Genomic DNA, 12,106 nt, shown 5'->3' with positions numbered 1-12,106 from the left:
GATATATTGACCTTGTGATAATTGAGGTTATGAAAAGGCTCTTGTTCTTAGAGCTGGTGAATGCTGGTCTCTCCCAAAGGAATCATGGAGCAGGGCAGACCCGCTAAACTGCTGAACTGCCCAGCACCTCCATTCAGGGACTGCCCCAGGTCAGGTCAAGAAGCGGACATTTTTAAGGACCCTACACAGAAATGTCAGGAGGGGCAGGCTGGTCTTAAGTCAGGAGTTCCTCAATTCACTAGCTGGGTGTTATTTCTCCATTCCATTCAGAGAAGCCAAACTGTGGAATGGAAGTTGGTTAATCCTTTTCCAGTGCCAAAATATTCGTTTCCTTTATGTTGGGCATCTCATTTAAATCCAGTTCATGGTTCCTGCACAGATTGACTGGAGCAGCTGGCCGAACCATCTCCTGAAAATGCTGGTGTTTTGCTGAGGAATCCTACTCAGAAAGATGACAGATAAATTGCTCTTCTCTCACAAGACCCATCCTCAGAGTCAGGAGAGGAGTCACAACACAAAAGGGCCCAAGCAGGGGAAACTAGAAAGTGGAGTGTACTTCAAAAGATCACTTGACACTATTGTTAGAAAAGCACCTTCCCTGGTACCATCCACTTGTGTTGAAACTCAGAAGTGAGACTATAAATTATTTTTAAAATTAGTAAAAATGAACAGAGATGAAAGTTACTAGGAGCTTAACGTGTGTTAAAGGATCAAGATCCAATAAATACATTATGCTTGGCTTTATGGGTAACATAAAAATGTGCCCAGAAACAGGAGATTATTTTGATTATTTTGTTTTATTTCAAAATAAATACAAAACATTTTTTAGACATTCTCAAAGCAGACAATAGCCTCATGTAGCCCAGGCAGGCCTTACTAAAACTTGATAAGTAGCCAAGGATAAACTTGGACTTCTGATCTTTCTGCCTCACCTCCCAAAAGCTGAGAGTTGTGGGAGATCAACCCAACACATTCAGTCCTCAGGATCAAACCTAGTGTTATCTGGATACTGGCAAGCACTGAACGAACTGTGATACTTCACCATGCCTATTGTGCGTGCTAAGAAACGTATTTTTGTTTTTGTTACGTTATTGTTTATTCTCCTGATGGATGTGGTGTTTAACATTAAGCAGATGCACAATATTAGGAGGGCATCAGAAGTCGTCAAAACTGTGCTCGTCTAATGGTTCGTTTTCTGTTGGAGCAAACTGTAAGTAGTTTATTTAAAAAATAGCTCCTCGTGATTGAAGACCTGAGAAAACAGTGTCTAAATAATGAAACTTAGGTTTTGAGGAATTAGCAATCCTCTTAGGTTTCCTTTGGGTGTAGTTTTTGTAAAATGTTATTACAATTATGAGACATCATATGCATATTTGAAATATTTGAGGAAGAAGAAATTAGAGTCAAGGCCACCTGTCTCCAGCTTACTTCTCTAGGAGCCATGCTACCTGTGAGGTCTAGAATCACTAACTGAATCAGCAAGGTGAGTTTTTCATGGGCTCCCCAGATAACCTTGATAAAATCCGAGAAACACTTTTATAATCTTTCATAAGAATTTGCCATAATTTACCTGAGTCTAAATTAAAGCTGAGCTCATAATAGCAAAGGATATTTTAATGTATTTTCTATTTAAATACTTGGTGTTTTTAATAGAAAGCCAGGTTAGTTCTGAAGATTAGGTAAGCCAACAACTGCAAAAAAAGGAAAACGTGGGTTTCACATTTTATGCTGTTCATTTTCCTTATGGATGAAGACTTCATTCTAGTGCCAAGTTAGCAAAATGAACATTTTCAGAGAGTTCTGATATATTATATAGGTGTCTATCATGGTGTATGTGCATGAATACATGTATATTTTACATATATATTACAATGTAATTATGTTCAGTCAGTGGGCTGACAGGCATCTGGTGACTTGCAATTACTAAAACTGTCTAGAGCTATGGATGATAAAGTGCTCATTTCTATTACATTACAATTTAAAATACATTTATTTACAGGAAACTTCAATAATCCCTTATAACAATCAAATTTGGTTTTCTCTCATAACCTAATTTGAAGTTCATACTTTATAAATGCATCAATACAATATTATATAGAAACTACAATAAGATTATAAATGTTTAAACTATGAAATAAGATTTCTTTTACATTATATCTCTAAAATCTTGTTTCTATAGTACGAAGTATGGTTCACAGATGAATAATTTATCATTATCTATTTATTCTAAAACAGTTTTCCCATATTGTTATTTAATCTCTATTAATAATTGTTTTATTTAATTTGTTTTAATTTTAGATGGGTCTTCATTATGTAACCCAGGCTAGGCTGGAAATCAAAATTCTCCTGTTTCACCTTATCAGAAAATAGGATTACAGGTGTATGCCTAATCATAAAGTCAATTGTTAGTTCAATATGATATGACCATATGACTTTTACAATTGGAAGAAAATTGAGTACACTATTTTGTGGTGGTATTCTGTGTTTTTGAGTACAAGCATAATCTTACCAATACTTAAGAAGTTGTTCTTTACCAGTGAAATTTAATTGTTTTACAAATATCTCCATCTGAGATATTTTCCCCATGTGCTTTGAAGAACTTTCCAGTGCCTTGGTAAAGAATTTTCTTTTCTTCCTTCCTTCCTTCCTTCCTTCCTTCCTTCCTTCCTTCCTGTCTGTCTGTCTGTCTGTCTGTCTGTCTGTCTGTCTGTCTTTCTCTTCCTCCTCTTCCTCCTCCTCCTCCTCTTCCTCCTCTTCCTCTTCCTCCTCTTTTTTCTCCTTTTTGTTAGTTTGGTTAGTTTTCAGTATCAATTACCTTGCATATATTTGCTCTTGTTTCTCAGGGATAGAAATCATAGATGTATCACCTCAAGTTTGATTATATTCCCACAAAATTCCCCCATAAACTTTTTAAATAGTTTTTCCTTATTGCATTTATATCCTTTAGGGTGATTTTTTTTCCTTGATTCTCACTTTAGAATGTCTTCATTTGCAGTTTGAAACACAGCTGTTTTTACAGAGGGCTAAATTTGATTCCTAGCACCTACAAGACAAACCACAAACCTTTTCAACTCCAGTTCCATAGTTTTCAATGGCATCATCTGGTCTCTAGTTGGGCTGCAGACACATTGTGAACTTACAAATATGCAGGCAGAACACTCAAAAACAAGAAAATAATTAATAAAAATGTTTGTTTATTTATTTATCTTGATTTTGAGATGGAATAGTCTTAAATTATCTTGATTTATGACCTCTTGAGAGCTAATACTCTTTAGTCACTTCCTAACTTTTACTTCATTTATTTTCTGCACTCTTTACACTCCTTCATTTCCCCATAGTTTTAGACCCATTTCTCTTTTGTTTACAGTTTACTACTGTTCATGTTTTTAACCCTTGATGTTGTGTTTATGTATATACTAGACTTTTTAAAAACACAATTTTTGAGATATTTGGGAAATATTTCATTCCCTTTTAATTTTAGTAACATCCCTAAATAGCTATATTTATAAAGTATTGATTGTGATTAATTTTCACCTTAGTCAAACATATAGAAGAGGGAAACCTGTGAAATAATCATTCAAATAGGAAAATAAGAAAAGTATGAAATTATAATCCCTTGGGCATTATCCAATATATCTTTCTTTCTTCCATTTAGTCTTCTAAAAATGCTTCCTAATGGTGCTGTCTGAATATGGAAATGAATCACACACAAGTGATAACTTAATATAAATTATATCAAATAAGATTTAAAATGGAAGTCATAAATCCTCAGTGCGTTTTTCAAAACGTATCTTCCCTTGGGCCACTAGAAATGAATCTGATTATTATTTTGAAATAAAATTTATGCTGCAAATAGACTTTTATAAGTTCAAATGCTTTTGCTAGAAATCATCTTTCTTTCTCTCTTAAGGAACACATAGACATATACATAAACATATTTTGTCTATAGTGTTTAGACTTATGTGCATATAGTTATCATTTGGGCAGGAAGAAATAGTTACTGCTATGGCCTATGTTTTAGACCTCCCTAGTTATATCCTGATGTCCATCATCATTCTTGAAGATAAAACATAAGAAGACTTCTCTTGTCTTACTCTCCTTACTCCTCCTGGGATTATTGACTTACACATTAAAAACACTGCAAGGAATTATGAATGAAAGATAAAATAGTGGCTATCAGGCATGCATAGTGCCCACATTTTCATCTCCAATAACTCTCCCATAAACATGGGTCTGTCCTCTCATTATGCAGACTGTCATGCTTCATTGAACCACATAATTTTACCTAATTAAAATAAGCATTGTGCAGTTTCCTCTCCCACTCTTTTTTCTTTAGCTGGACAAATGCCAGTAATTATATTTAGAGTATCCTAAGTGGACAGCACATTAAATATTCATTTTGGTAATTCTCTATGCAATCAGATGCAGCTCCTGCTGCTATTTTCAGAATTAATATTAATTTTATATATAAGAATCCCCAAATCAAAGTATACTTCTTGAAAGAAAGAATTAGTCAGGTTGATTAAAATGTTTATTATGCCAGAGAGGTAGTTATTTTAGTGTCTATCAATGTTGATGCCTATTAAGCTGGTGTGACTCTTCCCTCTCCTCTCACAGATCATTTCTAAATTGCCTCATTGTATACACTAATGCAAGTTTTATTTTGGCAGCCCGTATTGTCTGTAAATATTTCTTGCTTAATTTTTTTCTTCATAAACAGTTGTGGAATGGGTAACGCTTCAGTTTTGTGTTAGAATGATAGATTAAGAAACCAGTGATTTTCTTAAAGCACTTTCTTTGATTCATTAGCAATGTTATGCAACCAGTTTCAACTACAATTCAACAGATAGAATTGTAATTATTTTGTGCTTTAAACACATGTAGCTTTTTTAGAGAGGAGAACAGTTTCTCAATAGTGTTCTATGATTTGGAAAAATTAAATATGTGAAACCCAATACATGATTATAACACCTATCACTTGATTGCGAACTTAGGAGTATTTAGGCATCAAACTTAAGCATGATTTTGATTCACAAGTAGACTAGCAACAGGAAAACGGATCTTATTTTAGCCACTGGAACTGAAAATAGTGCTCAAGAGTACTTGTTCTCTTATAGAACACCTTGTTCTGTATTCTGTATCATTGCTGTGTGGCTCACAACCACTGTAACTCCAGCTCCTTACCTTCTCTCCTAGCTTCCATGGAGCCCACCCTCCAACCCCCACCCATAATGTACATAAACACAAGTAGGCACATGCATGCATAGACATTAAAATTAATATGTAAAAATAAAATATATAGCAGCAATAGGCTAATTTCATGCTGAAACAAGGTTGTTAAGTAAAGCAGGCTTACTGTTTCACTTTTCAACACCCTTTTCTTCCATTTGCTCACTCCTATTAACAGTTCCTACCTTGTAACTGAATTTCACTTCCAGACAGATTTAAAATCGCACTGCATCCCATTTGCACAGATGGCTAGTCAGACAGGAAACAGGCATGCATGATGCCAGAAGCCTAACTGAGAGTCAATCTTTACCCACAATTCAAAAAAGAGGATGCTATAGTGGTCTGCAGAAAGTCTCCTTCCCTCCAGCAGATCAGTTTCACAAGGGGGCATTGAATTAGGGACTATTTCTATTTTTTATTGTTTCTTAGAAGCTCTATAATGATTGACAAGAAGTATTACATGGTACAAACCATATTTTGTACTTTTGCATACCACTATTTAACTCTTAAAATGTGTCTTCTGTAAAGCTTTCTGAAGCAACACATAACTTCCTCACTCATAGCCTTCATTCTTACATGTCAATTATTTCAAACATACTAATGCATGCCTGTACAGACTACCTGCACAAAGCTAGCCTATTAGCTTTTTACCATTTATGTTTGCATACATTTGTTTTAAGTAAAACAAAACAGCAGGATTCCATGCCAGAGCCAGACTCACAAGCAAATTTCAAATGCTGTGAGGAATGGTGAATGAATCTACTGCATGTTGTTATCATATTTTACAAATAAGCATAAATCCCTCCTTCCTTTGGCATAGAAGAGACCAGGCCTACCATTTTCATACTCTGATATAAAGCAGACAGTAGAGTAATTTTAATGCAGCAACATGGCTACTCTGGCAAGGGATCACATCCAAAGACCTGTGTTTATATGATCTGGCTGGAGTGCAGACGTGGTCTTAGCACACACTTTTAATCCTTACACCTTAAATAATGAAGGTAAGGTTAGTTTGTAGAAGAAAGCAGCCATGCTTGAAGGTGAATTTTAATTGAATTTTAATTGACAAAGTGACAAATTAGAGAGATATTACAGAACTGGTCAAAGATAGGATATGACCAACTCACATGAGAACAACATTAGGAAGAAGGCTACTTAAGAGCATCAAGAGACAGAAAAGGTGGTATGTGTGTATGCAAGTTTTACTGAGAAAATTTTAGAGACATGATGCAAAGAGGACAAGCTATAAACAGTTGAAGACAGAATGAGCCAGAGATGAGAAGAAGCCAGAAGACTAGACCATACTGTCAAAGTTAGTATGAAACCAAGCACAGCAATTCAGTCAGAAGCCAAGGGAGGCCAGATTGAATCAGTAATCTTGAAAGACTAGAATGTAAGAAAGCTGGAAGCTTCCAGGCCTAGGTGTAGGGATACGTAGAACAGAGAAGGGAACATTCTGTGTTCAGCCTTAGCAGTGTGTTCACACAGCTTGAGTACTGCTTGCATTCCAACCCATCACCCGAGGAAATAAAAGCAGCATTGACAGCAGACTTTAATGGAAGTTTTGAGTTTTTCTCAGAATATTTACTACTACTACACCACTTTCTGTCATGCGTGCTTTGAAAACTGCCAATGGTATATTGCAGGAAATATTTACATTCTGCTTTTTTTTGTTGAATACAACAGAAAAATGAATATTTTCTAAGTGAAAAATTAAATTTGTGACAATTTGCATACAAAATAATTTTTATCCTTTAAAGATAAACATTTTTAATGATAAAATTAATTTCCAATTATTTATAGGAGGTAGTACTATCTTAAATACATAATTATCATCTTACCACTTTGAAACCTTATTTCATGTAATTTTAGCTAATTATACAATTATTTTCCCACTGTGGAATACAGCATGAGAAAAACAAAACAAAGAAAAACAAACAAACAAACAAATTAGAAAGGTGATAGCATTGGCCATACTCCAGAATAGTAAAACTTTTGCATACACAAGGTGCTCAAAATAATACAGGAGCTGAAGTTTCTAAATCAAAGATGTTCTTGATGTTTTTTTTTTGTTTTTGCAACATTTTTTTTATTATTAACTTGAGTATTTCTTATATACATTTCGAGTGTTATTCCCTTTCCCAGTTTCCGGGCAAACATCCCCCTCCCTCCTCACCTTCCTTATGGGTGTTCCCCTCCCAGCCCTCCCCCCATTGCTGCCCTCCCCCCCTCAGTCTAGTTCACTGGGGGTTCAGTCTTAGCAGGACCCAGGGCTTCCCCTTCTACTGGTGCTCTTACTAGGATATTCAATGCTACCTATGAGGTCAGAGTCCAGGGTCAGTCCATGTATAGTCTTTAGGTAGTGGCTTAGTCCCTGGAAGCTCTGGTTGCTTGGCATTCTTGATGTTTATGTAATTTATGTTATTTATGTGTTTGTACGTATGGAGTACAGTCAGGTGAGTGAAGTGATACTAGAAGTACAGGATATTTTCTGATGTAGAGTTTTCTGATGTAGGTAAATTTATTGTAAGCAGCTTAATGTGCATGCTGGGGATTGAACTTGGGTCCTCTGCCATGGTGATGTGTATTTTTAACCACTGAGCCATCTCTCCAGCCTTCAAATTAAATTTTTAACTAAGAAAACTTATTTGTAATATCAACTCTGATATTAGCCACAGTATATTTCAAAAGCATAAGCCAAGAGACCCAGGAAAAGGCTTGCTAAAGTTATATCAAAACGAAGTTGTTTGTTGTTTGTTTTCATTTGTGTGAGAATGACCTTTTGTGGGTGGAAATGAGAAAAGAATTGATGGGAAGCCTTTTCTCCACATTAGAAACTAAAAGAAATGGTTTCCTGTATAGAGAATAGAGAAATTTGTTTTGCAGACAGCTGATGGTGAGGGTAGACTGGTTCTAAAGCTTCACAAATTGCTCAGGACTTCCTTTCTCTAGTGCAAAAGCAGAGATTATTTATTCTTTTATTTTTTCCTCTCCATCTTTATTAAATTGGGTATTTCTTATTTACACTTCAATTGTTATTCCCTTTCCTGGTTTCCAGGCGAACATCCCCCTAACCCCTCCCCCTCCCTTTCTCTATGGGTGTTCCACTTCCCTTCCTCCCCCCATTACCACCCTCCCCCCCAACAATCACGTTCACTGGGGGTTTGGTCTTGGCAGGACCAAGGATTTCCCCTTCCACTGGTGCCCTTACTAGGCTATTCATTGCTACCTATGCAGTTGGAGCCCAGGGTCAGTCCATGTATAGTCTTTGGGTAGAGCTTCCAGGGACTAAGCCACTACCCAAAGAGATTATTTCTTCTAATCCTCTTTATATAAACATACCAGATTTGGCTGCCTGCCCCAGAAGTTTGTGCTGTGTTGCAGCACTGAGAACAAATGTGACACACGATTTTTGTTTTATAAGAAAGGAATGTATGCCTGGCACTAAGTAGTAAGCCTGTGCTAAAACAGAATGTACTGAAGAGACAAAGAAAGAAATACATGGGGAGCTTTCCTTGCTACTATACCAAAGAGTGTCCTTACCATTGGCTTATGGAGACAACAGTTCTGAAAGTGGTCTGTCTTCCTGGAGTACAATGAGGTTGGTAAGACAGACTCTCTTCCAGAAGTCCTACAGGAACATTATGGTTTGTCTCTTCCAGATTTTTGAAGTCATTGTTATGTAGTACCTCCTGGCCTCTTAACTCTACATTTGAAGTAAAAAAGTCATGACCATTTTTTTCTTCAAACTACCCTCTTTGATCCTTTCCTCTGCACTTTCTTCATCAATTTATTACTTCCTGGGATTATGTGGACATAGCTTCACATGTCCAAACAGCCTTTCTATCATAAAATTGTTGATAATTTCCTATTTTTATCTGTACCTTTAAATCTCTCTTGAAAAAGAATATAACCTATCCACAGGTTCTTTGGTAAGGACTCTACTGCTACCATATTGTAACCCTGAGTGCACTGGAGGATTCCATGTATCTTGAGTCCAATCTGACCTTTCAGGTTACAGTGACTTTTCCAGGATGCAGTCTGAGATTCTCAATTTTGAGAATCAATTTATCTAGTGATCAATTTATCTAGTTGCCTGGTACATGAGAGGAAGGAAACTTAAGAGAAGGCTGAAAGAATAACCTCCTGAAAGAGAGGTTGAATGTCCAGACAATAAATGGGATCAACATAATTTGGGAAGATGGGAGCTTTGGAATTAAAAGATCCTACAGAACTGTTGTAGTAGAACTTTAAGCAGGCTCTATACTAAGCACATCATCCCAGTCCTTCCTATGAAGCAAAGCACTACCTATAGGCAAGAGGTTATCTCTGGAGAGAATCTCAGTGCTTAACCTGTACATTATCATATTTTAAAATTTATTATATTATTTATTTATTGTATTTATATTACCTACTATATATTAATTCATTATGAAGTAAATTGGACATTGCTTACCCTTTATCTTCCTTTAGGTCTTACAGGATATTGTCATACAACACAATGATGTTTGGTTCATCAGTAAAGCTTTCTGAATAATTTTTTCCTGAAATTATAATCCTGCTCTTTTATCTTTACTTAGCTAAGTAACGTTATCATGACATATATGCACTTTAAAAATATTAAACTTCAGGAAATTAGAGCTGTGGAGTTGAGGCAGACGTAAAAGCAGAAAGCCCATTTAGCCTGAGCTGAGGGGAAAAAAAATGTCTTCCCAATTAAATTGCATTACTTAAAGGAGTTAAGAGATCTCTGATATGTTACTATCTCCTTTATCATGTTTCAAGGGGTCAGTGAGACTTCTAGTGATGTATTAGTCTTTACTAATTGTGCAACAAAATGAAAGCACCCGTATATTATCCAATAACTCTTCTCTGAAGCATATACCCAATAGTTATGAATGCACCTTACAGAAATGTGGATAAGGATGCTAACCAGTGGTGTGTCCTGAAGCTAAAAAAATAAACAACTCAGATATCCTCAATAATGCATCGAGAATCAAAGTGATGTGTCTACGAGGGAATACTATCTGCACATAAGAAGCAACAGAGCCTTCTAGATGCTGCAGTGAGAATAAACATCTGTAACCTGATAAAGAAAAGGATTCAGTCACTAAACACTTGTTGTGATTCAATTCCTATGATGATTAAAGGCTGTATGGGTGTAGAGGAGGGAAAGGACTGCAATCAGCAGAAGGTAAAGTAATAAAAATTATTCTAAAAACCTACTGTGATTGATGGTTGTTAATATCTGTAAAGTTGCTAAAGTACATTGAGTTTGACCATTTGCTATGTAAGTAATATCTTATTGAAACTCTTGCACTTAAAAAAATATGGCACCTACATGAATGTATAGAAAAGTTCTTGGCAGACAAAAAATGAAACCATGAATATACAATTGTCTAAGGAGCACAATAGCTGTTTCTTTCTAACCCATCTGATGGTTTTAGGGTATGTTTCCAGGCTTTCTATTGTTTGTATAGTACTTTCTTCATCAGAACAAATGACTATATGATTAATATAGTTGTGTGTGCAGATACATATGCAGATCCAAATACTAATGCACTTATGGGGAGACCAGAAGGTAATATCTGGTATCTTCCTCTTTACCTAGTTTTTGAGATTGAGCCTCTCATTGCACGTAAAGATTGCCAGTTCAGCTATGTTTCTTGGCTAGTGAGGTTTGGGTTCTGCCTGTATCTTTGCACCCCCTCGACAGTTTGTATAAATTTATTTATCACTACATAAGCCCAGACCTAGATCTTTTATTTTAACATTTGTCAAAAACTACACCCTGAAATTTCACATTATGTGAAAAATTCAAGAGATATATTATGCATAATTGTCCTGGTATGTTTGTTTTAATTTATTTTTAACCTTCTTCAACAGACATTGTGGCTTGGTGAAACTGTACCCCTATATCTGAGACATAACCTTTCACCATCTTATATTGCTAGAAATAACTGAATGGTGTAGTATGCAGAAGGTGAGGTTACACTCATCCTGACTTTTAGGAATAGGTAAACCTGAAAAAAAATAGACCAAAACTATTGGATTGGTGGTTCATGTCTATAATCACAGTAAGAGTTCAAGGTCATGCCTGAGTCATACTGTGAGTTTGAAGCCATCCTATCCTAAGTTTCAGGCAATTCTTTAAAAAGAAAATAGTTTATTTTCACAATATTGCATATTTAAATTAGAAATGTGGAAATAATGGCAATTTCAAATTATTCACTCACTCTAAACATGATTAGTATGTTATTTCTTCAAGAAAAATATTTTACACCAAATCCTGTCATTCTATTACTATTAATACAAGGAATAGTGGTCTTTTAATTATTCATTCATTTCTATAGCTACTTTGCTTCATTACCCTTATTTTATAGAAGGTACATATAAAAAGTTATAATTATCTTAATATAATCTTTGTGTTTTCTCAACAAATTCTGATGAAAGTTAATTAGTTTTTAAATATAGAATCTTCTAAATTAAGCTGTGCAACTGTTGCTGTATTTCTGACCTCAATATCAATGAAGAAGAGTGAAAAAAGGTACAATTGTCAGGAATACTCTTGGCTAGTACAAAGTATCCTAATTAAATCAGCAAGTAATTTTTAGTAGTCCACAGCATATGGACACTGTTGATGATAAAGTTGGATGGATGGATGCTTAGTCTACTTGAGGTAGGAGTACTTTCAAAGAGTATAAGAAGTTCATGCATTTGTTGCATGAAAGAAGTACAATAGAAAGCCACAAGTAAAACATGTTTTAATTGAAGTACCTTCATTTGTTCTTACCACAAGCTTGAAGACAATTTATGTTCATCTTCAGAGACAAGGGCTAGAGCAGAGGTCCACAGAAGTATTGAAGACATGACCCTG

The 12,106-nt window shown here is 35.5% G+C and overlaps 1 long non-coding RNA gene across 2 annotated transcripts in view; it reads right to left on the bottom strand.

Moving 5' to 3' along the window:
• LOC120097576 (uncharacterized) overlaps window positions 1-5,520 on the bottom strand; it is an 82,470-nt gene extending 76,950 nt beyond the window's left edge. For both annotated transcript variants that reach the window (XR_005495141.2, XR_005495140.2), the window contains exon 1: window positions 5,415-5,520. This is a non-coding gene — a long non-coding RNA (uncharacterized LOC120097576). The remainder of the gene's footprint in view (window positions 1-5,414) is intronic.
• Between the last annotated feature and the right edge of the window lie 6,586 nt (window positions 5,521-12,106).

This window comes from Rattus norvegicus, chromosome 16 (assembly GCF_036323735.1).
Source record: "Rattus norvegicus strain BN/NHsdMcwi chromosome 16, GRCr8, whole genome shotgun sequence".
NCBI classification, from domain to species: domain Eukaryota; kingdom Metazoa; phylum Chordata; class Mammalia; order Rodentia; family Muridae; genus Rattus; species Rattus norvegicus.
Note: the sequence above shows the minus strand (reverse complement) of the source record. Positions and strands in the feature narration are given on the sequence as shown.